The sequence below is a fragment of the Canis aureus genome, chromosome 31 (assembly GCF_053574225.1).
Source record: "Canis aureus isolate CA01 chromosome 31, VMU_Caureus_v.1.0, whole genome shotgun sequence".
NCBI classification, from domain to species: domain Eukaryota; kingdom Metazoa; phylum Chordata; class Mammalia; order Carnivora; family Canidae; genus Canis; species Canis aureus.
The window spans coordinates 16899783-16924377 of NC_135641.1; the positions used below are offsets into that span (position 1 = coordinate 16899783).

General features: G+C 48.6%; 1 long non-coding RNA gene across 2 annotated transcripts; it reads right to left on the reverse strand.

Moving 5' to 3' along the window:
- LOC144302424 (uncharacterized) lies at nucleotides 1–24586 on the reverse strand. 2 transcript variants are annotated; one of them, XR_013369280.1, is made up of 4 exons: nucleotides 24528–24586; nucleotides 7443–7523; nucleotides 6962–7138; nucleotides 1–2660 (listed from the first exon to the last, which is right to left on the reverse strand). It is a non-coding gene; the product is annotated as an uncharacterized LOC144302424 (long non-coding RNA). The 2 variants fall into 2 exon arrangements; XR_013369281.1 differs by lacking the exon at nucleotides 6962–7138.
- Nucleotides 24587–24595: the final 9 nt, after the last annotated feature.

Genomic DNA, 24595 nt, shown 5'->3' on the forward strand with positions numbered 1-24595 from the left:
TAAACCACACAACTTTAATTAAAACAATTATAAAAATAAAGAAAAAAATTAAAATGACTTTCTAGGAAGGTGAAGCAGGAGGCTCGTGCTGGGAGGCCAGAGGTGGCCAGAGTTCCACAACATCGGTCCAGAATCCTGAGCGGCTGTACGAGGGCCACGAAGGAGTCCGGCCAAAGACACGGTGCACAGGGGCTCCAGGGCACGGTTCTATTTCAGGTCTGAGATCCCGAGAGGCTTGTGGGTGCCAGGAAGGCGCTGGTCATCTAAGGGAAGGGTGCAGGCCCATCAGACACAGGCCCAGCTCCAACTGTTGCTTCTGGTGGTCCCAAGGTCCGGTCCAGGGAGACCTCCCTTGTCCACCGATGGTCAGCCCCACTGGGGGTGGGGCCACCCAGGGAGCTGAGGGAAGACCAAGGGGTGGGCCATCCTGGGTTGGGCCCTCCCAGGCCGGAGTACGTCCCGCGTGCTGGGTCCTGTCCAGTTGACCTGCCGGCGCCACTCAAGCCGAGGGCCGCCTGCAGCATGGCTTCCAGGAGCACCCCTGGCTGTGAGTGACCATCACAGGATCCGCACCTGCCGAGATGCCCCAAGGGCTCAGAGGACATACCGGGCTTCAGGAAAGGAGAAGTGACTGCCTTAATGGGTGGGACGCTCATGGGACAGCTGGGCTCCCCTGGTGTCTGGGTGAAGGGGCAGGAGTGGGGCTTGCATAGGGCTGTGGGAGGAGGGAAACCCTGGACTGGGCCGAGATTCCCAGCAAGAGTCCCCCTTCTGTAAGGCCGCCAGCTGGATCTCGGGGCACAGAGAGCAAGTCAAGGTGGATCACTTCCTTTGATGGGTTGACGACTGTAGAACTTTCACGTCAATGGACCCACTATGGGCATGGGTTTTCACATATTCCCTTCAGGTTTCCTCGTGGACATGTGGTCCTCTTTGGTTTTCCCAATGGGCTTTTCACCCTTCCCCCGCCCCCTCCTCGACCCTGACCCCCACCAGTATCTCCACTCAGGGTCTTCTCCAAGCCTTGGCCTGGAATCACATAGGTAGCTCAAGGCTGCCCTTTCCCTAGATCCCTGACGAACACCCATTCCCAAGGGCAGATGGGGAACTGCCTATGTCCTGTGGAACAGCCCCCTCAGGCTTAGGTGGGACCATAAGTGGCAAAGGGGAGGTCATTCCTGGACGGGGATGTTTTCGACATCCCAGAAAGGGGAGTGCTGAGAGCACATTGCTGGTCAATGCTCCTCTGAATGCCTTCCTCCTGTGGCTGCCCTCTTCCCCACACAGTCCCACTCCCATGAGGACCCCGACAAACGAGGCTCGTATTGATGGTGAGGCAGATGGGGGCCCTGCAGGCATTCTTCCAGGAGACCCTTACCCTGGCATCGCTGCCAGAGAACACCTGGCCCGAGAGCTGACCATCCCCGAATCTAGAATCCAGCTAGGCAGACCCAGTGCTTTTCTCATAGTCTCTGGGGGAGGAGGCATGCAAACACATGGGGCTAGGCCATTGCCTGTCCTTCTGCGTGCTCAGCTGGGGAGCTGAGAACCTATGGCATGGGGATGTGCGGGCTCTAGGAGCCCTTGCCCTTGGAGGTCCTTCTGAGACCTTCGTTCACTGGATGAGGGAACACTGGGGTCCAAGGCCTGAGGCCTGATGACGGGTTCATGCCCATGGGCTGACTGTCCCCAGAGATCCTGTGCCATGGCCAATCGCTTTTACCACATGAAACACCGTGAGTCCTCCTACACGGGAGGGGAAGAGACACATAGAGAGGAATAGGTGCCAATCCATGACGACCATTTTGTCTTTTGCCACCAGCAGAGAGGAAGCCTGCACAAGGGTCCAATTGTGACGAGAATGACACCCATTTCCAGTGTCTTCTTGGGTCAGTCAACGTCTCCTCAGCTCCCAACAGGGGACTGCAGCAGGAACCCCATCATCTGTCCATGCAGATGACCAAAGAAGAAATGACTGTTCTACCAACACCATCCATTGTGTGTTTACCTACAGTTCATGCTCCTCAGGGGAGACCAACGCCTTCTTCCTTGTACACCAAAGGGCCATGCAAATACATGTAACAGTGTAGGCAACAAGCCAGCTCTGGCTTTCAGTGGGGTGTTAGTTGGTCTTGGGTCCTCGAGTCCCTGCCATGTGTGGGATAAGCTGCCTTCGCGTGTTACCTGACCGTTGCTTCTTCTTTTGCCCCTTAGGTCTGGTGCCAAAACCAGCGAACGAGACAGCGAAGGCAGAGCCGCTGACTGGGCTCCACAATCCGCCAAGGAGAAAGGCCACTGCGTGGACAGGAAGAGCCTCCAGGTGACTCCCCAGCATCCAAGAAGGGTCCCCTCCTGAGCCACTCCTTGACACAGGAATGTGTCTCTGTGTGCTTACCGAGGAGTAGCAAAAGCCTCAGGAAGGGCATCATCTCTGCTCTCAGGCTCCAGCCACCCTGTGATCGAGGATGGCGACACCCCACCTGCCATTGTTGGGCAGGCAGCAGGCAGGCTGTTTCTGGGCCAGGAAGGATCTGCGTCTTCCTGTCCTGAACCTGGTAGCCAGGAAGATGGCCTCTTCTTCCATCAACTCACCATTGTTATCCAAAGGCTGGCTCCAGGGGTGGGTTCAGGCTCTAGCTCTTGGTCTCAGGGAAGGGAGGCTATGAAGACAGAGAACATAGAGAAAAGTTCTCTCTCTCTCTCTCTCTCTCTCTCACACACACACACACACAGTCGCATGCACTCACACACCACCACACACACCCTGACACACAGTTCTATCTCCGCACTGGCTGTGCTACTGGCGTCCAAGCCCTCCTCTCCAATGCTGTTTTCTCTTTAGGTCGAGTCCCGAAGGAATGCAGAGGAAACGAACATCCATTTCTGCATCCCAAACCAGTATCTTCCTTCAAGCCTTTGAGGAGGAGCGGTTTCCTGGCCATAAGAACAGGCATTCCAGAAGCCAGAATTCAGGCAAGTTTTTTACCTTGTGTCATGGGCGTTGTTCGCTGTGGAAGGGACGGTAGCCCCTAGATTTTGCCGGAGAGATGTGAACTTCTTGGGGGGTTAACCACGGAGTGTGGAGCAGAGGCACCAGGGGCATAGTGTTGACCATGCCAGTGAGAACCCGTCCAAAGGAAGAATTTCCAAACTCAATGGGTGGTTAACACACATGCTTGTACATATGGTGACCGGACCAGAGTGGGAATACGTCCAAGTTGCCCGCTCTACAGAGAAGCCAAAGTGTCAGGGCTTCAAGAGCTCAGCCCTATTATCCATTGAGTAGGTCCACGAGATGCCATTACTGGGTGTGGGCTTGCTGTCCTGTCCTGTGTTTGGAGACAGATGTGATGGTGCCCTGGGCATCTGGACCGTGGGGCTACAACGGATCCTGCCGAGGAGCCACACACCTTGTGCGGATAACCTAAATCCTGGCCCTAATCCAGGTGAGGGAGAGGTGTCAGGGAACCCAGCTGTGTGCGGCTCTTCTGCCTTAGTTCTGCACAAAGCGCTTGCTGGGATGGGAGGTGTAAGGTAGCCTTCAGGGAGATATAGGAAGAGTCTCTGAAAGACTCTCGGTTGGTGCAAGAGCCTGTGGAGGTTGCTTCAGGTGGCACTCCTCAGGGGTCCTCTGACGCGTCTCGTCAGGGGTCAGAGGAGAACCTCGAGGTGCTAGCCTGAGCTCCTCTTTTCCTCCAGCCAGGAGGGGAGGGAGGTCAGATGCTACGTAGCTGTTCTCCATGTGAATGACTGGCTGCCCACGCCTTGCCCTCGGCCCAGCACAGATGTGCCTGTAGTCCAACCAGGTAGCAGTGAGGCCAGCCTCTGAGGCAAAGGATGTGGTTTTCCACACATTCACACCCAAGAGTAGATGGGGACAGAGGTGTTGAGGGCAGCTGGGAGCAGACCTCAGGACGTGGAGTACAGTGGGTAAAGTGGGGCAGGCCGTCTGCTGAGTCTCGGTCCCTGGAGATTTAACATTCTCGATCTCCAGCAAACGCAACCACACCTGTACATGCAGCTAGGGCGGGACCCCCTTGAAAACTTGACTACACAGCAGCAGAAGGGAAGGCAGTGTCGGGGAGTTGGGCCCAGGGCGGCACCTTGGAGCTCAGAGAAAGGGAGGCATCGAGAAGATTGTGGTTTCAGCTGCTCGTTGTCTCCAGAGAGGCTGAGCCTCCCTAGAGCTGGGCGCGTCCTCCACAAGTAGCAGGGTTTCGTGGCCTTGAACTGACGCTACCCTCACCGCAAACCTTGGGCCTGTGGAGGCTTTGCCTCTGGCAGCAGACTCTTCCCAGACAGGGAAATCTCCCATGGACAGGGCAGGAGGTGGCTCTGGGCGGCCCCCAGCTTCCTAAAGACAGAGTGCCCTTGGGGGACACGCAGTGCCCCCACCTTCTTGCTTGCTGGTACTGGCCCCATTTCCTGAGCATGGTTAGCCACTTGGTGGCTCGCCAGGTTTGCTGGCGTTGTTTCTGGAAAAGGACATACAGGGGCAGCAGATGAGCCTCTAGCCCTGGGAGATGGGCGTATATTGCTTCATCCAGTCACCCTGCGGGGACTCAGAGGAGTGACCCAGGAAGGCACAGAGACCTTCCCGCTGACCGTGGCTCGGGGTCTGCAGTGCGTTCCTCGCAGCCTGAGCAGCGCTGGGACAGGGCGTTTGGGGAGACACCCCTGGGGATGTCCTGCAGGACGGGGTCTGTGGACAGCTGGCCCCACGCCCACTCCCAATCCTGCCCAGTGCCCAGGACTGGCTCCCACCTTGGCCTCGGGGCCTGGGGCCGGGCAGGTCCTTCTTCCGGGAAGGCAGAGGCACAGATCCCTGAGCTCCAGGCTTGGCCCCAGAGTCCCCAACATATGAGCCCACAGCACTCGGAGGTGAGGGTCCACTAGGGAAGGCAGGGGCTGCACGCTGCCTGTGGTCGGTCTGGGACAGGGTTCTGGGGGTTCCGAGAAGGGTTGTTGCTGGTGGTAGGCTAGGTGGGACCCCTTCGGAGCCCCCAGGAGGTGCCCTGTCACTGAGATGGACCAGCCTGAGAGCTGTCAGCGTGGCCTAGGTGCCCACTTGACTGTTCGGCAGAGGCCCCTGCCTTCCCAGGGACTGACTACCCGGGTTCCAGCCCGCCTCCCCCTGCACCCTGGGTGTCTTCCTTGCTGTCCCCTGAATCCAACCCTCTTACTGTCACCTCCACTACTGTCCCCATTCATTGTACCTCTTGTCTTGTCAGAGCCGCTGAGCACGACACATGCCTGACCCCTCCAAGCAGCCACTGGGCAGAGAGCAGGGCTGAGAGGACCAGGGGCAGCCCCGTTGGCCCCAAAATGGAGTCTCCAGCATTCATGAGGTTGCTGTGGTGCCGTCGACCCAGCAGCCTCCTCCCCTCCGGCCAAGGCCACTGGGCTCTTCTCCCTCCCTTGTTTTCAACCCATGGTGGCCTCCTCCTCCTCCTCCTCTTCCCTCTTCCTGCTCAATTTGGTCAACCCCTTCCTCTGCTGCCCAAACTCCCTCCCTGACCTTGCTTTGTCCCCAGCAACTACCTGCAGCCCCAAAGAAACCTTCAGGACTGTCGGAGCCCTGGCCTGGGGGTGTGAGTGAGGAGCACCCCTCCAATTCGCTCCAGATCAGACCATCCTCCTATAGAAAGCAGGCTATCGTCCCAGAGCTCCTCACCTCTGGAGTCCTTGCTGAAGGACAGGACACCCCCCAACCCAATTCAGGAGACACACACCTGGCCCTCCCCACAGCAGGTATGGAGACCACTTCTCTGAGTGCCCAGGGGCCAGCCCCCAGGCCCAGCTCCCTTCCAACCCACACCCCGCGTTTGCCTCCCGGGTCACTCAGCTCCAGCCCAGTGAAGTCATGGTGTTCAGAGGGCTCCAGGGGATGAGGTCCTGACCAGGGGGGATGTGCCAGCCTCCAGAGAGGCATTCCTACAAATGCAAACCCCTACCTGAGATGGATGAAGGGGGGCAGAAAGCTCTGACTGTCCATGACATTTCACGGTGACAGGTCAGCATCATCCCAAGGATCTCTTGGGGACCCTACTTGGAATGCCTGATACAGAGCGGAACACATGGTGGGGACTGATCTGTGCCAGGGACATGGGGAAAGGAGGGAACAGAATATCTCCTCTCCCCGGAATCCTGAGGGAGATCAGGACCCTCTCAGATTCTCCGAGCATGAGAAGAAGGGCCTGTTTGCCCAATGGGAGCAGCCTGACAGCCTTATCTGCTTTAACAGAGATGATCCCCACCTGAGCCTGACCTGATCTGGTGACCCAGATCACCTGATCCCCACATGAGTATCACCTAGACCTGGTGACCGTGGTCCACACCTGGGCTCATTGCTACCAATCACTAGGAGCCAAGATAGACCCTCACTTCTACTGATGCCCTGGTCAGTCCCCAGGGCCTCACATGTTCCTAGTGACTATGGTCCTTGTCTGGGCTGACCAGGCTCATCCTTGGCTCTGATCCCCTCCTGGGCCTCACCTGGTTCTGATGCCCCGGGCCATCAGGCTCTGCTCCTCTGATTTTCATCTCTGCCTGGGCCCTCACTTCTCAGCTTAGATTCAGATCCCTGATTGGGTCTCACCTCCATTGGCTGGCTATACATCAGGACATCTGGAGCACCTGAGGACTTGATCCCCACCTGGCCTTACCTGCTCCTACTGGCAACAACACCCACTTGGTTCTCATTGCCTGGACTCTGCTATGATCCTCACACAGTACATACCATTGCTGTTACTGCTTTTGATACCATTTGGACCATACCCGCTGCCACATACCTAAGTATACAACCACCTGGGCCTCATGGGGAACTGGTGACTGTGATCCACACCTGGATTCATCGGCTACCGATGTCTAGGATCCAGGATGGACCCTCACTTGCTGATGCCTGAGTCCGTCCCCAGCATCTCATATGTTCCTAGTGACTATGGTTCTTCAATGGACTGACCTGTCATGCTTGCCTCTGATCCATTCCTGGGATTCACCTGCCCTTGCAGGAAGGGTCCCCACCTCTAGTGGGTTCTCTAGCATCTATGGTACTTGTCTGGGCCTCAGCTGATGGTATTCGGCTATGATATCAGCCCTTTCCAAGGCTAGCAGGGTCTCTAGGTCCTCTTGCCTGGTGCTACAAACCAAACACATCCAAGGATGACACCGTATGAAAACCTTCAGAGAACACAAGCGTTTGTGTGCTCCCTGTTAGCAGGTCCCCATCTGTCTGACTGGAGTGTGGAGACAACACCATAGCTCCCAGGGGACATGCTGGGCTAGAGGATCACTCATGGGCACTGACTGTCTGTAGCTCGCCCACCTACCATCCACCTTCCCAACCACTGTCCCAGGACATGCCATCACGCTCAGAGGACAGAGCTCTCCCAATCCCTTACCAGGAGCACAAGGGAGCCCAGGAGGCTAGGGAAACTGCTGACCTGATACTTGGGGTGACGTGTCCCAACTCAGGGATGACGCGAAGATGGCTATGGATGGCTTCAGGTGAGTGTTCCTGCGGGCTTGGGGTAGATGAGGTTTCTTTTAGATTCGACAAGCACAACAACCAAAGGGAAAAAGCAATCAACTGTACTTAATCAAAATTAACAACTTATGCCAGCAAAAGTGTGAACAAACTACACGCCCTGTATACAGTGTTTTGTAAATAGCCTGAGGGAGGATCTGCGGGGGGGATCACGAGGGCCTCCATGTTCTAGTTTGTGAAGAGCAAGCCTGCTCATGGACCAGAAGGACCCAGAGAGCCCTGATCGCCCACCCCGGACCACAGGGTGGCGGGATTGGTCATCACATGTCGGGGTCCATGTACCTAGGACTGGCTGGAAATGTCATGGCTTGGGTCTCCCCTGCACAGAATAGGGCTTACAAAGTAGTAAGGGTCCCAAATGAGCTGCCCTAGCCCTGACCGCAGCCTCCTTCCCTGGCCTGGGGTAGGAGGGAGGCAGCTCTGATCCCGTGGAGCTGTGGAAGGGCTGCAGGAGATGCCTCCTGGGCATCACACAGGGTTTGGTGCATTCTAACCCCAACCCAGGATGCCAGCACCCCTGGCATCCTGTGCTGGGACCCACAGGCACCACAGTGACCCGAAGTGTGCAGGGAGCAGCTGCCACTCAGCTGTGACCTGTCGCTGTGTGAGCACCTACGCTTTATACACTGGTGTACTAGGGAGAGTGGAATAGTTTGGGTGCTGTGAGCAAATCCGGAGCACGGGTGCCTCCAACTGCCTGGGGTCGCAGAGTAGTGCCAGGCAGCAGTGGAACCCTGGGGCACCACAGTTCTGCCCATAATGGGATCCCGTGTCATCACTGTAGGTCGGGGGTCCAATCAGCACATAGCCTGGCACCCTGAAGGCCAAGGGTGCTCTGGGAGGTCCTGTCTCATGCCAGATGGGAAGGGGTTGCAGGCACCCTCCCACATCCTTAGTTCCTCTCCTCAGTCCCTCCAGGCCTCCCACCCTTCTAGGTAGACTGGGTGTCCCAGCTGTCCTTCCATCCCCAAGGGTTCACAGCATGGATTTTGCACTTAAGAACATTTGAGAGGCTCTGGGTGGTTCAGTCAGCTCAACATCTACTCTTGATTTTGGCTCAGTTCAGGAACTGAGGTTGTGGTGTGGAGCCTCAGGTGGGGCTCGGCCCCGGCGGCGGGGGGAATCTGCTTCAGAGTCTCCCTTACCCTCTGCCCCTCCCACTGCACGCTCTCTCAAATCTTTTAAAAATCAACATTGAAGACATTTGAGAAATCTTTATCATCTCTGCAGAGGTGCCTTCACATGTGTAATAGCTGTGTAAATGCTTTTTTTTTAAAATTTTCATTTCTCTGGAATAATTTCCCAGGAGTGCTACTGCTGAATTATGTGTTAATTGTATGCAAAATATTTTTTGGACAAAACTGCTAAACTCTTTCTCAGGAGTGATTGTAAGATTCTAGAAAAACTGTGTGGAAACTGTTTTTTCCAGGCAGTTGTCTAGATACTAGAAGTGTGCCTGCCAGAACTTCAGGTGAGATTCATTTAGCCTCGGAAAAAGTTGTTAAACTATCTTCCAAAGCAACCATATTTTTATTCGCAGCATGAAGGAGCGTTCCGTCATATGCCAACCTCCAGCAACTAGTATCCTCGCTTTTGGGAGTTTAGCATTTCTAGGGGCCCCTGGGTGGCTCAGCTGCTGCGATGCTTGGGTGGCTCAGTTGCTTAAGTGCCTACCTTTGGCTCAGGTCATGATCCCTGGGTCCTGGGATGGAGCCACCATAGGGCTCCCTGCTCTGGGGGAGCCTGCTTCTGTCTCCCTCTGCCTACCTCTACCCCTACTTGCTTGCTCACTCTCTGTCAAATAAGTAAAATTGAAAAAATAAGTCAATTGGAGGACAAACATTATATGGTCTCATTTATTTGGAGAATATAAAAAATAGTGAAAGGGAATAAAGGGGAAAGGAGAAAAAAGGAGTGGGAAATATCAGAAAGGGAGACAGAACATGAAAGACTCCTAACTCTGGGAAACGAACCAGGGGTGGTGGAAGGGGAGGTGGTGGGGGCTGGGGGTGACTGGCTGATGGGCACTGAGGGGGGCACTTGATGGGATGAGCACTGGGTGTCATTCTGTATGTTAGTAAATTGATCACCAGTAAAAAATAAATTTATAATAGAAAAAGAAAAGATATAAAAGAATAAAAATAAAAAATAGAAATATAGCATTTCTAAAAGGTGTGTAGCACCATCTCACTGTTGTTCACATTGGGAACTTCCTAATGCTAGAGGATGTAGAACATAGCAGGCTTGCTTATTATCTGCCTATCATCTTTGTCCAGGTGCCTACTCAGATATTCACCCATTGTTAATTAAATTATCTGTGTTCTCACTGTTATGAAGTTCGTTTTGTGTAGATTGAAAAAATTAAGAATTTTAATATGAGATGTGTGTTTTGAACAAATATTTTCAAATATTTGAACAAATATTCAGTTTGTGAGAGGTCCCTAGGTTCCCTGGGCAATGCCTTTCACAGAGTAGCAGTTTTAAATTTGTAAAGTTCACATTATGTTTTTTTCTTTTCTGGATCATGTTTGGTGTTGTGTGTTAAAATGCACCACCAAACTCAAGGTCACGTAGATTTTCTTTTATGCTATCTTTTTGATGTTTGACAGCTGTGGTTTTAAGTTTACATACAATGTTGAGTGACTTTGGGTGGAAGTTGTAAAAGTTTTGCCACATATTTCATTTCATATCCTATGGGTTCCAATTCCTTGTTCCTTAAGTATTTCGGGAGGAGCCCAGATATTGTAGCACATGTCAGTGAACCATTGCGAAGCTTCTAGGACTCAGCTGGAGCTTGGAAGGAGGCAGGTGGGGCCCTGGCAGTGAGGACCCCGCTCCTGCAGGACTCCTGCGGTGCCTGACCACCTGCAGGGGGCGCCCGAGCGCAGGCGCTGCCCCAGGGGGCTGGCAGATGCAGGGGCCCTTGTCCACCTGCAGGAACAGGAGCCCCCGCGCTGGGGAGGCTTGGGGAGCATGTGGGGCCGCGGCCACTGTGACAGCAGCCCCGGCATCTGCAGGCCCTGGGGTCCTGAGTATGGGGGCTGATGTAGGGCCTGACAAGCCTACAGAAATTGGCATTTCAGGACCCGCTGTGGAGGCTTCTGGAGGCATTGGTCGGGTCCATGCCGACATCAGCAGGGACTCTTCAAAATCACAAGGTAAGGGATAAGTTAGAGTTAATGTTAGAGTTAGGGGTAGGGGTTAGGATAATGGTAGGGTTAAGGTGAGGGTTAGGGTTAGTGTTTAGGGTTAGCGTTAGGTTTAGGGTTGGGGTTGGTTTAGGAGTTAGGTGTTAGTTTAGAGCTAGTGTTACATTTGGGATAGGGGTTAAGGTTAGAGGTTTGGGTTGGGGTAGGGTATGAGTTTAGGAGTGGGGTTAAGGTTTAATGGTTAGGATTATGGTGAGGGGCATTTGGGCAGGGTTAAGGTTAGGGGTTTGCGTTAGGGGCTTAGGCTAGTGTTTGGGTTAGGTTCCGGATTTCGGGTAGGGTTACAAGACAGGTAGGGCTAGGGTTAAGGGTTAGGGTTGCGTTTCAGTGTTTAGGGTTAGGGGATAGGGGTTAGGATTAGGGTTGGGGTTAGGGTTATGGTTGGAGTCATGATTAGGTGTATGGATTCGGGGCTAGTGATTGGTGTTTTGTTTTCAGTTAGTGATAAGTCCAGTGTTAGGCTAGGTGAAAATTAGAATTAAGGTTAGGGTAGGATTCGTGTCTGTACACAGGTAGAGATTGGATCTGGGCATGGGGCATGTGTCTGGCACTGGAACTCCTAGTATCTTCAATGGGTTAAAGTTTTTCTTTAGGGTTTGTCCTTGGCATCCATCCATTCAGAGGCCTCCCCAGATGACCTGGCCGGCATCTCCTGAGCTGAGATAAGGAGGGGATATATGGCTCTAAATATGCTCTGTTGGGTTTTCCTGTTTGTTAACACAGCATAATATTACTTTGAGGTGTACAAGAGAGTGATTCAACCCTTGGATACAATGCCTGGTACTCATCTCCGGTGCCCTCCGTCATCCCATCCCCCATTTCCCCATCCCCCGCTAACCTTCCTCTGGTATTTATTAGTTTCTCCTCTGTGGTTAAGAATGTGTTTCTTGGTTTGCTTCTCTCATCCCTCCCCTTTGCCAGTTTGTTTTGTTTCTTAAAATCCACATATGAATGCAGTTGTATGGTATTTGTCTTTCTCTGACTTATTTCAGTTAGCATAATTTTAGTCGCTTTTTCCACATCATTGTAAATGGCTTCATTTCATCCTTTCTGATGACTGAGTGATACCGCAGTGTGTATATTGACCACATCTTTTCTGCCCATTCACCTGTCGATGGACACCTGGGCTGTGTTCATAATTTGGCTAGCTCTTGTTGATAATGCTGCTGTAAACATTGGGCTGCATGTCCCCATTCGAATCTGTACTTTTGTATCCTATGGTTAAATACCTAGTTGTGCAATGTCTGAATCGTAGGGTAGTTCTATTTTTAACTTCTAGAGGAATCCCCATACTGTTTTCCACAGTATGCAACAGGCTGCACCTGTTTGAATTCCTACCAGCAAGTAAAAGGGTTCTCCTTTCTCCCCATCCTCACCAATACCTGTTCTTTCTTGTGCTGTTAATTTTACCCATTATAACAAGAGTCAGGTGATATCTCATTGTGGTTTTGATTTGCATTTCCCTGATGATGGGTGATGTTGAGTGTCTTTTCCTGTGTCTGGTGGCCATCTGGATGTCTTTTAGAGAACATGTCGTTTCGTGTCTTCTGCCCATTTTTAATTCGGTCACTTGCGTTTAGGATGCTGAGATTTATATTTGCTTTATATGTTTTGGATACTAAGTCTTTAGTGGATATGTCGTTTACAAATATCTTTTCTCATTTTGTATGTTGCCTTGTAGCTTTGGTTGTTTCCTTCGTTGTACAGAACCGTTTCGACTTGATGAAGACCCAATAGTTTATTTTTGCTTTTGTTTCCCTTGCCTCAGAGGCATATCTAGAAAGATCCAATGGCCAATGTTAAACACATTACTGCCTATCATTTCTTCTTTTTATGGTTTCAAATCTCACATTTAGGTCTTTAATCCATTTTGAATTTATTTTTGGCATACGGTGTACGAAAGTGATCCAATTTCAGTTTTCTGCATGTGGCTGTCTAGGTTTCCCAACACTCCTTGTTGAAGAGACTGTCTTTCTGCCAATGCATATTCTTTCCTGCTTTGTTGAAGATTAATTGAGCATAGAGTTACAGGTTTGTATCGTGTTTCGGTTTTCCATTCTGTTCTATTGATCTGCGTGTCATCTTCTTGTGCCTGCACCATACTTTTTTGATCATTAGAGCTCTGTATATAACTTGAAGTCTAAACATTTTTTTTGAAGTCTAAAATTGTGATGGCCCAGCTTTGGTTTTCTTTTCTAACACCGCTTTGGCTTTTTTCAACCTTTTGTGGTTCTATACAAATTTTAGGATTTTTTGTTCCAGCTCTGTGAAAAAAAAATGCTATTGCTATGTTGATAGGGATTGCATTAAAAGATTTCATTTATTTATTCATGAGAAACACAGAGAGGGAGGCAGAGGTACATGCAGAAGCAGGCTCCTGCGGGAGAACCTGATGTGGGACTTGATCCAGGATCCCGGGATCATGACCTGAGCCAAAGGCAGATGCTCACCCACTAAGCCACCCAGGTGCCTTGCTGATCCAATGTCTTTGCTAGTTATGGGTCTGTTCACATTTCTATTTCTTCCTATTTAAGTTTTGGTAGTTTGTACATTCTATGGATTTGTCCATGGCTTTCAGGTCTCCCAGTGTGTTGGCTTATAGTTTTTCATCGTATTCTCTTTTAATTGTTTTCCTTTGTGGTGTAGCTATCCCCTCTCGCATTTGGGATTTTATTTATTTAGGACCTTTATCTTTTTGTTGATAAGTCTGGCTCAGGCTTGATCCATTTTATTACTTAGTTTGAAGTACTAGCTCTTCGTTTCGTTTTTCCATTCTACTGTTTTGTTGTTTCTAATTGTGTATTTGTGCTCTCAACTTTATTATTTCTCTTCTCCTGCAGGCTTTATGCTTTGTTAGCTTGTCCTTTTCTAGCTCCTTTATTTATAGGATGAGGTTGTGTATTTGAGACTTTTCTTATGTCTTGAGGTAGGCCTTTATTGCTATGTAATTCCTTCTTAGGACTGCCTTTGATGCATCCCAGAGGTTTGAACAAATATGTTTTCATTTTCATTTGCTTCCAAACATTTTTTAAAATTTCTCCTTTAATTTCCTGGTAGCCTCATTCACTCTCTATTAGGATATTATTTAATCTCCACATATTTGTGGTCTTTCCAGAATTTTTTTCCTTAAATATTTATTTTTTATTTTTTATTTTATTTTTTTTTTTTATTTAAAACAGATAACTTTAATACCATAATAACACCTAAAAATTAACAAAGATTCATTATTATTATGAAATACCAGTTGGTGTTCAAACTTCCAATCATCTCATGAATAAAATTTTTACATGATTTAAATAAATTCAAATAAGGTCCATTTGTTGAGATTGGCTGATTTGTCTCTTAAGTCTTCTTTTTTTTTTTTTTTTTATTATTATTTTTTTTTATTGGTGTTCAATTTACTAACATACAGAATAACACCCAGTGCCCGTCACCCATTCACTCCCACCCCCCGCCCTCCTCCCCTTCCACCACCCCTAGTTCGTTTCCCAGAGTTAGCAGTCTTTATGTTCTGTCTCCCTTTCTGATATTTCCCACACATTTCTTCTCCCTTCCCTTATTTTCCCTTTCACTATTATTTATATTCCCCAAATGAATGAGAACATATAATGTTTGTCCTTCTCCGACTGACTTACTTCACTCAGCATAATACCCTCCAGTTCCATCCACGTTGAAGCAAATGGTGGGTATTTGTCATTTCTAATAGCTGAGTAATATTCCATTGTATACATAAACCACATCTTCTTTATCCATTCATCTTTCGTTGGACACCGAGGCTCCTTCCACAGTTTGGCTATCGTGGCCATTGCTGCTAGAAACATCGGGGTGCAGGTGTCCCAGCGTTTCATTGCATTTGTATCTTTGGGGTAAATCCCCAACAGTGCAATTGCTGGGTCGTAGGGCAGGTATATTTTTAACTGTTTGAGGAACCTCCACACAGTTTTCCACAGTGGCTGCACCAGTTCACATTCCCACCAACAGTGTAAGAGGGTTCCCTTTTCTCCACATCCTCTCCAACATTTGTTGTTTCTTGCCTTGTTAATTTTCCCCATTCTCACTGGTGTGAGGTGGTATCTCATTGTGGTTTTGATTTGTATTTCCCTGATGGCAAGTGATGCAGAGCATTTTCTCATGTGCATATTGGCCATGTCTATGTCTTCTTCTGTGAGATTTCTGTTCATGTCTTTTGCCCATTTCATGATTGGATTGTTTGTTTCTTTGGTGTTGAGTTTAATAAGTTCTTTATAGATCTTGGAAACTAGCCCTTTATCTGATATGTCATTTGCAAATATCTTCTCCCATTCTGTAGGTTGTCTTTGAGTTTTGTTGACTGTATCCTTTGCTGTGCAAAAGCTTCTTATCTTGATGAAGTCCCAATAGTTCATTTTTGCTTTTGTTTCTTTTACCTTCGTGGATGTATCTTGCAAGAAGTTACTATGGCCGAGTTCAAAAAGGGTGTTGCCTGTGTTCTTCTCTAGGATTTTGATGGAATCTTGTCTCACATTTAGATCTTTCATCCATTTTGAGTTTATCTTTGTGTATGGTGAAAGAGAGTGGTCTAGTTTCATTCTTCTGCATGTGGATGTCCAATTTTCCCAGCACCATTTATTGAAGAGACTGTCTTTCTTCCAATGGATAGTCTTTCCTCCTTTATCGAATATTAGTTGCCCATAAAGTTCAGGGTCCACTTCTGGATTCTCTATTCTGTTCCACTGATCTATGTGTCTGTTTTTGTGCCAGTACCACACTGTCTTGATGACCACAGCTTTGTAGTACAACCTGAAATCTGGCATTGTGATGCCCCCAGATATGGTTTTCTTTTTTAAAATTCCCCTGGCTATTCGGGGTCTTTTCTGATTCCACACAAATCTTAAAATAATTTGTTCTAACTCTCTGAAGAAAGTCCATGGTATTTTGATAGGGATTGCATTAAACGTGTATATTGCCCTGGGTAACATTGACATTTTCACAATATTAATTCTTGCAATCCATGAGCATGGAATATTTTTCCATCTCTTTGTGTCTTCCTCAATTTCTTTCAGAAGTGTTCTATAGTTTTGAGGGTATAGATCCTTTACATCTTTGGTGAGGTTTATTCCTAGGTATCTTATGCTTTTGGGTGCAATTGTAAATGGGATTGACTCCTTAATTTCTCTTTCTTCAGTCTCATTGTTAGTGTATAGAAATGCCACTGACTTCTGGGCATTGATTTTGTATCCTGCCACGCTACCGAATTGCTGTATGAGTTCTAGCAATCTTGGGGTGGAGACTTTTGGGTTTTCTATGTAGAGTATCATGTCATCGGCGAAGAGGGAGAGTTTGACTTCTTCTTTGCCAATTTGAATGCCTTTAATGTCTTTTTGTTGTCTGATTGCTGAGGCTAGGACTTCCAGTACTATGTTGAATAGCAGTGGTGAGAGTGGACATGCCTGTCTTGTTCCTGATCTTAGGGGAAAGGCTCCCAGTGCTTCCCCATTGAGAATGATATTTGCTGTGGGCTTTTCATAGATGGCTTTTAAGATGTCGAGGAATGTTCCCTCTATCCCTACACTCTGAAGAGTTTTGATCAGGAATGGATGCTGTATTTTGTCAAATGCTTTCTCTGCATCCAATGAGAGGATCATATGGTTCTTGGTTTTTCTCTTGCTGATATGATGAATCACATTGATTGTTTTACGGGTGTTGAACCAGCCTTGTGTCCCAGGGATAAATCCTACTTGGTCATGGTGAATAATTTTCTTAATGTACTGTTGGATCCTATTGGCCAGTATCTTGTTGAGAATTTTTGCATCCATGTTCATCAGGGATATTGGTCTGTAATTCTCCTTTTTGGCGGGGTCTTTGTCTGGCTTTGGAATTAAGGTGATGCTGGCTTCATAGAACGAATTTGGAAGTACTCCATCTCTTTCTATCTTTCCAAACAGCTTTAGGAGAATAGGTATGATTTCTTCTTTAAACGTTTGATAAAATTCTCCTGGGAAGCCATCTGGCCCTGGACTCTTGTGTCTTGGGAGGTTTTTGATGACTGCTTCAATTTCCTCCCTGGTTATTGGCCTGTTCAGGTTTTCTATTTCTTCCTGTTCCAGTTTTGGTAGTTTGTGGCTTTCCAGGAATGCGTCCATTTCTTCTAGATTGCCTAATTTATTGGCGTATAGCTGTTCATAATATGTTTTTAAAATCGTTTGTATTTCCTTGGTGTTGGTAGTGATCTCTCCTTTCTCATTCATGATTTTATTAATTTGAGTCTTCTCTCTCTTCTTTTTAATAAGGCTGGCTAATGGTTTATCTATCTTATTAATTCTTTCAAAGAACCAACTCCTGGTTCTGTTGATCTGTTCCACAGTTCTTCTGGTCTCGATTTCGTTGAGTTCTGCTCGAATCTTTATTAGCTCCCTTCTTCTCTTGGGTGTAGGATCTATTTGCTGTTTTTTCTCTAGCTCCTTTATGTGTAAGGTTAGCTTTTGTATTTGAGTTCTTTCCAGTTTTTGAATGGATGCTTGTATTGCGATGTATTTCCCCCTTAGGACTGCTTTTGCTGCATCCCAAAGATTTTGAACGGTTGTATCTTCATTCTCATTAGTTTCCATGAATCTTTTTAATTCTTCCTTAATTTCCTGGTTGACCCTTTTATCTTTTAGCAGGATGGTCCTTAACCTCCATGTGTTTGAGGTCCTTCCAAACTTCTTGTTGTGATTTAGTTCTAATTTCAAGGCATTATGGTCCGAGAATATGCAGGGGACAATCCCAATCTTTTGGTATCGGTTCAGACCCGATTTGTGACCCAATATGTGGTCTATTCTGGAGAAAGTTCCATGTGCGCTTGAGAAGAATGTGTATTCAGTTGAGTTTGGATGTAAAGTTCTGTAGATATCTGTGAAATCCATCTGGTCCAGTGTATCATTTAAAGCTCTCGTTTCTTTGGAGATGTTTTGCTTAGAAGACCTATCGAGTATAGAAAGAGCTAGATTGAAGTCACCAAGTATAAGTGTATTATTATCTAAGTATTTCTTCACTTTGGTTAATAATTGATTTATATATTTGGCAGCTCCCACATTCGGAGCATATATATTGAGGATTGTTGAGTCCTCTTGTTGAATAGATCCTTTAAGTATGATATAGTGTCCCTCTTCATCTCTCACTACAGTCTTTGGGGTAAATTTTAGTTTATCTGATATAAGGATGGCTACCCCTGCTTTCTTTTGAGGACCATTTGAATGGTAAATGGTTCTCCAACCTTTTATTTTCAGGCTGTAGGTGTCCTTCTGTCTAAAATGAGTCTCTTGTAGACAGCAAATAGATGGGTCCTGCTTTTTTATCCAGTCTGAAACCCTGCGCCTTTTGATGGGGTCATTAAGCCCGTTCACATTCAGAGTTACTATTGAGAGATAGGAGTTTAGTGTCATCATGATATCTATTCAGTCTTTGTTTTTGTGGACTGTTCCACTGAACTTCTTCTTAAAGGGGAATTTTAAGAGGCCCCCTTAAAATTTCTTGCAGAGCTGGTTTGGAGGTCACATATTCTTTTAGTTGCTGCCTGTCTTGGAAGCTCTTTATCTCTCCTTCCATTTTGAATGAGAGCCTTGCTGGATAAAGTATTCTTGGTTGCATGTTCTTCTCATTTAGGACCCTGAATATATCCTGCCAGCCCTTTCTGGCCTGCCAGGTCTCTGTGGAGAGGTCTGCTGTTACCCTAATACTCCTCCCCATAAAAGTCAGGGATTTCTTGTCTCTTGCTGCTTTAAGGATCTTCTCCTTATCTTTGGAATTTGCAAGCTTCACAATTAAATGTCGAGGTGTTGAACGGTTTTTATTGATTTTAGGGGGGGATCTCTCTATTTCCTGGATCTGAATGCCTGTTTCCCTTCCCAGATTAGGAAAGTTTTCAGCTAGAATTTGTTCAAATACATATTCTGGCCCTCTGTCCCTTTCGGCGCCCTCGGGAACCCCAATTAAACGTAGGTTTTTCTTCCTCAGGCTGTCGTTTATTTCCCTTAATCTATCTTCATGGTCTTTTAATTGTTTGTCTCTTTTTTCCTCAGTTTCCCTCTTTGCTGTCAACTTGTCTTCTAGGTCACTCACTCGTTCTTCCACCTCGTTAACCCTCGTCGTTAGGACTTCTAGTTTGGATTGCATCTCATTCAATTGGTTTTTAATTTCTGCCTGATTAGCTCTAAATTCTGCAGTCATGAAGTCTCTTGAGTCCTTTATACTTTTTTCTAGAGCCACCAGTAGCTGTATAATAGTGCTTCTGAATTGGCTTTCTGACATTGAATTGTAATCCAGATTTTGTAACTCTGTGGGAGAGAGGACTGTTTCTGATTCTTTCTTTTGAGGTGAGGTTTTCCTTCTAGTCATTTTGCTCAGTGCAGAGTGGCCAAAAGCAAGTTGTATTGGGAAAAAGAGAAAAAGAGAGGAGAGAAAGAAGGAAAGAAAAGAGAAAGAGAAAAAAAAAGGGAAGAAAAAGAAAAAAAAAACGAAAAAAAAAAAGAAGAAAAAGAGAAAGAAAAAGAAAGGAGAAAAAAAGGGGGTGGGGGAAGGAAACAAATCAAAAAGCAAAACAAAACAAAAACAAAAACAAAAACAAACAAACAAAAAAAGAACCACCGGGGAGTATCTTCTGATTCTGTGTTCTTTAAGTCCCTTGGCTTCTCCTGGAAGTTGTCCGTCTAGCTGGTGTTCTGGGGGAGGGGCCTGTTGTGCTGATTTTCAGGTGTTAGCAGTTGGGGGAGCTGCTGTGCCCCTGCCTGGTGCAGGGCTCGGTGGGGGTTGTTTACCCCGTGAGGCCGCAGGAGGAACAGCCCCAGTGGCGGGGCAGCTCTGGAAACCTGGATTCAGCTCCGGCAGGAACTCCGTCTGCAGGGCCTGGAGGCTCCGGGGCGGGGCCGCTGCTCTGCTCAGCTGGGGCAGGAGCGTCCTTGCTGTCCTGGGCCCTCCCGGCCTCTGCCTGTCCCGGGGGAGGAGGGATCCTGGGCTGTGTCCCGGCGCCCTGTGCTCCGGAGCCTGCGCTGGTGGATTCGCGCTCCCGGGCCGCGCAGCCCCCTCCGCGGAGCCGCCGCCCGAGCCCCTCCGAGCTGCTCCTGGAACCGCGCAGCCCCCTCCGCACGGAGCCTCTTCCTCTGCCCGAGCCCCTCCGAGCTGCTCCCGGGGCCGCGCAGCCCCCTCCGCGGAGCCGCCCCCGAGCCCCTTCAGCTGCTCCGGGTCCCGCCGGGTCCCGCCGTGCGCGCTGCAGCCCTTGGGGAGCTCGGCGCACTCTCCTGGGGCGCAGGTGTCTGTTACTGTCCCCGGGAGCCCGAGGGCCTCCTCGCCCTCCTGGTCCTGCTCCAACTCCCCGCGAGCCCCTTTCCGCCGGGAAGGTCGGTGCAGCTCCTGCTCCTCCGGGACGGGGCTCTCCTGTCCTGGGGACACTCGCCCCGGCCTCAGCCCGGCTCCTCGCGGGCCCCTCCCCCTTGGAGGCCTTTGTTCCTTTATTTCTTTTTCCCCGTCTTCCTACCTTGATAGATGCGCGAACTCTTCTCACTGTAGCATTCCAGCTGGTCTCTCTTTGAATCTCAGGCCGAATTCATAGATTTTCAGGATAATTTGAAGGTTTTCTAGGTAGTTTGGTGGAGACAGGTGATTTGGAGACCCTACTCCTCCGCCATCTTGCTCCTCCCCCAAATATTTATTTTTTAATAATAAATTTATTTTTTATTGCCGTTCAATTTGCCAACATACAGAATAACACCAGTGCTCATCCCGTCAAGTGCCCTCCTCAGTGCCTGCCACCACTAACCCCCATCCCCGTCCTCCTCCCCTTCAACCACCCCTAGTTCGTTTCTCAGAGTTAGGAGTCTTCCATGTTCTGTCTCCCTTTCTGATATTTCCTACCCATTTCTTCTCCCTTCCCCTCTATTCCCTTTCACTGTTATTTACATTCTCCAAAGGAATGAGACCATATAATGTTTGTCCTTCTCTGATTGACTTATTTCACTCAGCATAATACCCTCCAGTTCCATCCATGTCGAAGCAAATGGTGGGTATTTGTTGTTTCTAATGGCTGAGTAATATTCCATTGTATACATAAACCACATTTTCTTTATCCATTCATCTTTTGATGGACACCAAGACTCCTTCCACAGTTTGGCTATTGTGGACATTGCTGCTAGAAATATCGGGGTGCAGGTGTCCCAGTGTTTCATTGCATCTGTATCTTTGGGGTAAATCCCCAGCAGTGCAATTGCTGGGTCGTGGGGCAGATCTATTTTTAAATCTTTGAGGAACCTCCTCACAATTTTCCAGAGTGGCTGCACCATTTCATATTCCCACCAACAGTGCAAGAGGGTACCCTTTTCTCCGCATCCTCTCCAACATTTGTGGTTTCCTGCCTTGTTAATGTTCCCCATTCTCACTGATGTGAGATGGTATCTCATTGTGGTTTTGATTTGTATTTCCCTGATGGCAAGTGATGTAGAGCATTTTCTCATGTGCGTGTTGGCCATGTCTATGTCTTCCTCTGTGAGATTTTTGTTCATGTCTTTTGCCCATTTCATGATTGGATTGTTTGTTTCTTTGCTGTTGAGTTGAATAAGTTCTTTAAAGATCTTGGAAAGTAGCCCTTTATCTGATACTTCATTTGCAAATATCTTCTCCCATTCTGTAGGTTGTCTTTTAGTTTTGTTGACTGTATCCTTTGCTGTGCAGAAGCTTCTTATCTTGATGAAGTCCCAATAGTTCATTTTTGCTTTTGTTTCTCTTGCCTTCATGGATGTATCTTGCAAGAAGTTACTCTGGCCAAGTTCAAAAAGGGTGTTGCCTGGGTTCTCCTCTAGGAATTAGATGGAATCTTGTCTCACGTTTAGATCTTTCATCCATTTTGAGTTTATCTTTGTGTATGGTGTAAGAGAGTGGTCCTGTTTCATTCTTCTGCATGTAGATGTCCAATTTTCCCAGCACCATTTATTGAAGAGACTGTCTTTTTTCCAGTGGATAGTCTTTCCTTGCCGAATATTAGTTGACCATAAAGTTGAGGGTCCACTCCTGGATTCTCTATTCTATTCCACTGATTTATGGGTCTGTTTTTGTGCCAGTAGGGTCTCATTCATTTGGGGAATATAAAAAAATAGAGAAAGGGAATAAAGGGGAAAGGGAAAAAAATGAGTGGGGAATACCAGAAAGGGAGACAGAACATGAGAGACTCCTAACTATGGGAAACGAACCACGGGTGGTAGAAAGGGAGGTGGGCGGGGGCTGGGGGTGACTGGGTGACGGACACTGAGGGGGGCACTTGATGGGATGAGCACTGGGTGTTATTATATATATTGTCAAATTGAACACCAATAAAAAAATCAATAAATTAAAATGCTATTCAATGGCACACATCATACTAGGATTGACGTGTAGCAGGAGGTTCCGGGATTTGGAGGTAGCTAAAGCTCCCCCGTAATGGACTCAAGGTTCCAGAGGATGCAGAGATAGGCAAGCAAGCAAAGCGATATAAAACATGGCACTGGGGTGCCTGGCTGCCTTGGTCGGTGGATGTGATCTCAGCATTGTGTGTTTAAACTTCATGTTGTGTATAGAGACTACATAAAAATAAAATATTTAAAAATAATAAATAGATGAAGATATAAAACATGATATAGAAGGTAAGTGCTTGCATCAGGAAATACTCGAACCAGACTATGGATAACCTACAACCTATTCTTACGTACTCCTGCTTTCACTACTTTGCCCAGATGACGTTCCCCACAAGTGACAGTCCCACCCGAGTGGGAGTGGCTTCTTTCATTGTAAGACCTGTGTTTCCTCTCCTTCTGCAAGGAGAGAAGAGCTGTGAAGGCACGAGTTAGGTGGATCAGCACAAACCTGGGCAATAATCATTTCTGAACCTGGTAGGGAAAGATGTGCCTCCTTGTGGGACCCAATGTCCTAAAAAAGCCTGTATGGTCATTGGCTTGGATGAAGGGTGGAGGCTGAAATAGAATTATGAAGAACCAAATAGTGGGAAAACCAAAAATAGAAAGAGAGGAGGACAGATTTCACCATGTATCGTCTTTGAAGGGATCTGGTGTCCTTTGCTAAGAGGGAGTCCACCCTCTCTAAGATGTTTCCTACCGTTCCTTGCTCACTATCAGAACCCAGCAGACATATCTCCATGCCTCCCACACCACTGTGCAGTCATAATTTGTAGGATCTTCAATCTATTCTCCCCAGTGACCTGAGCATCGAGTATGTAACCATTCTGCTGCCCTTTGACAACATCGCGGGGGATTCCGATTTTTGTTCATTTTGGAGTGTGTGTGTATCTCTCACTGTGCAGCTATGTGACTTTGGGCTGTGCCATCCTAACACCTAACTGGCTTGAATCCACAATCTTTATCACTGTAGGTGCTGGCATTAGGTGGATAGTTGGTATCTCCTGGTCAACCCTGGTCTTGTTCGTGCAGTGAATTTCTGTTGGAGGGTCAGCTCAGGTTGAAGGTCCAACTGGGCCATATTCATGTGTCTGACAGTGGGTCCCAGCTGAGTGCCGGCGGCCTCTCCTTCCTCGATGCCTCTCAAGCTGGGAGCCACATGTAGGGGCGGCCCTGTCGGGGAGATCCTTAGGAGGAAACTGCCCGATGGAGGGAGCCCTGGGGATGCCTGTTTGTGGTGGTCAGCATGGGGAGGAGTCTGGGGTCCCCAGCACCAGGGGGCCGGGAGTATAGGCCACAGGGAGACTAATGGGTGGGCATGGTCATCTCTGGGGCTTTGGAGTCCTGATGGGGTCTCCTGGGAGCGGGGAGATGCTGCACTTGGGTTTGGTCGTCTGTGGGCTGAAGGGGGGCCTGGGAGCAAGAAGGCAACCAAAGACAGGGCTGAGGGAGCAGCAGGAGTGCAAGACTAGCCTGCAAATGGTGGTGCAGGTGGTCGTTGCTCCAGGAAACCAAAGGCCACCTGGGGAAGCGGAGCCCATGCCAGTGGGGAGGCAGGCTGAGTGGGGGTCCCCTACTGCCCCATGGCTGGAGTGGCCCTGCAAGGAGGCTCTTCTGAGCTGTAGTCCGGACCAGCGGCCCATCCAGCCCCTAACTTGCATGGTGTGCTTCCCGTAGGTCATCAGCTGGGCCAGCGCCCAGAAGACATCCTCCTCAGTCAGGAATATCAGCAGGATGGCCACGATCTGGTTCGTGCCCTGGCAGTAGCCCACTTCCTGCAAGAGCCATTGCCTGATGGAGAGTGTCTACTCCTGAGGCCCCTCAGAGCCCTCCCCTCTTGGACGTCAGGCTCCCATGGCTCCCTCACTGCCCAGGCTCCCATAGGATGCTCCCAGATGGCAAGGACAGCAGGGTGCAAGGCCACACAAATGAGCTATAGATAAATTCGACCCCAGGTCTGGGGTTTGCTGTGACACACTTCTTGCCGCGGACCTGTGTGGTCGGCGCAGAACCCTGGATGGATAGGGGACGGCATTTGGGGGCTCATCATACTAGATATGTTTATAAGCAGTGCAAATTGTCTAAAATTCAATGCACAACATTCAGAAATACATAAAAACACTGAGGCCGGGTGTCCCTTTCACCTGTCTGACCCTCATTGGGTCCGTGTGTCCTGGTCCAGCTGTGGCGGTGCTGCCCCGCCCCCAGGTCCCCTTCCTGCCCCCACACGGCCCCTGCCCCTGTGCCCTGCTCTTAACGGAGCATCTCCAAACCCGCTTGTGGTTCAGTTCACACAGTGACATCTGGAGGCCCTGTCCTGGTGGCCTCCCCATCCCAGAGACCCAGGGGGGAACACATGGGTCATCCCAAGCACTTTACCACATGGCAGTGTTTTGTTTGCCAGCGCAGATCCACCTGGCTGCAGACACCCTGTGTTCTTTACCCAG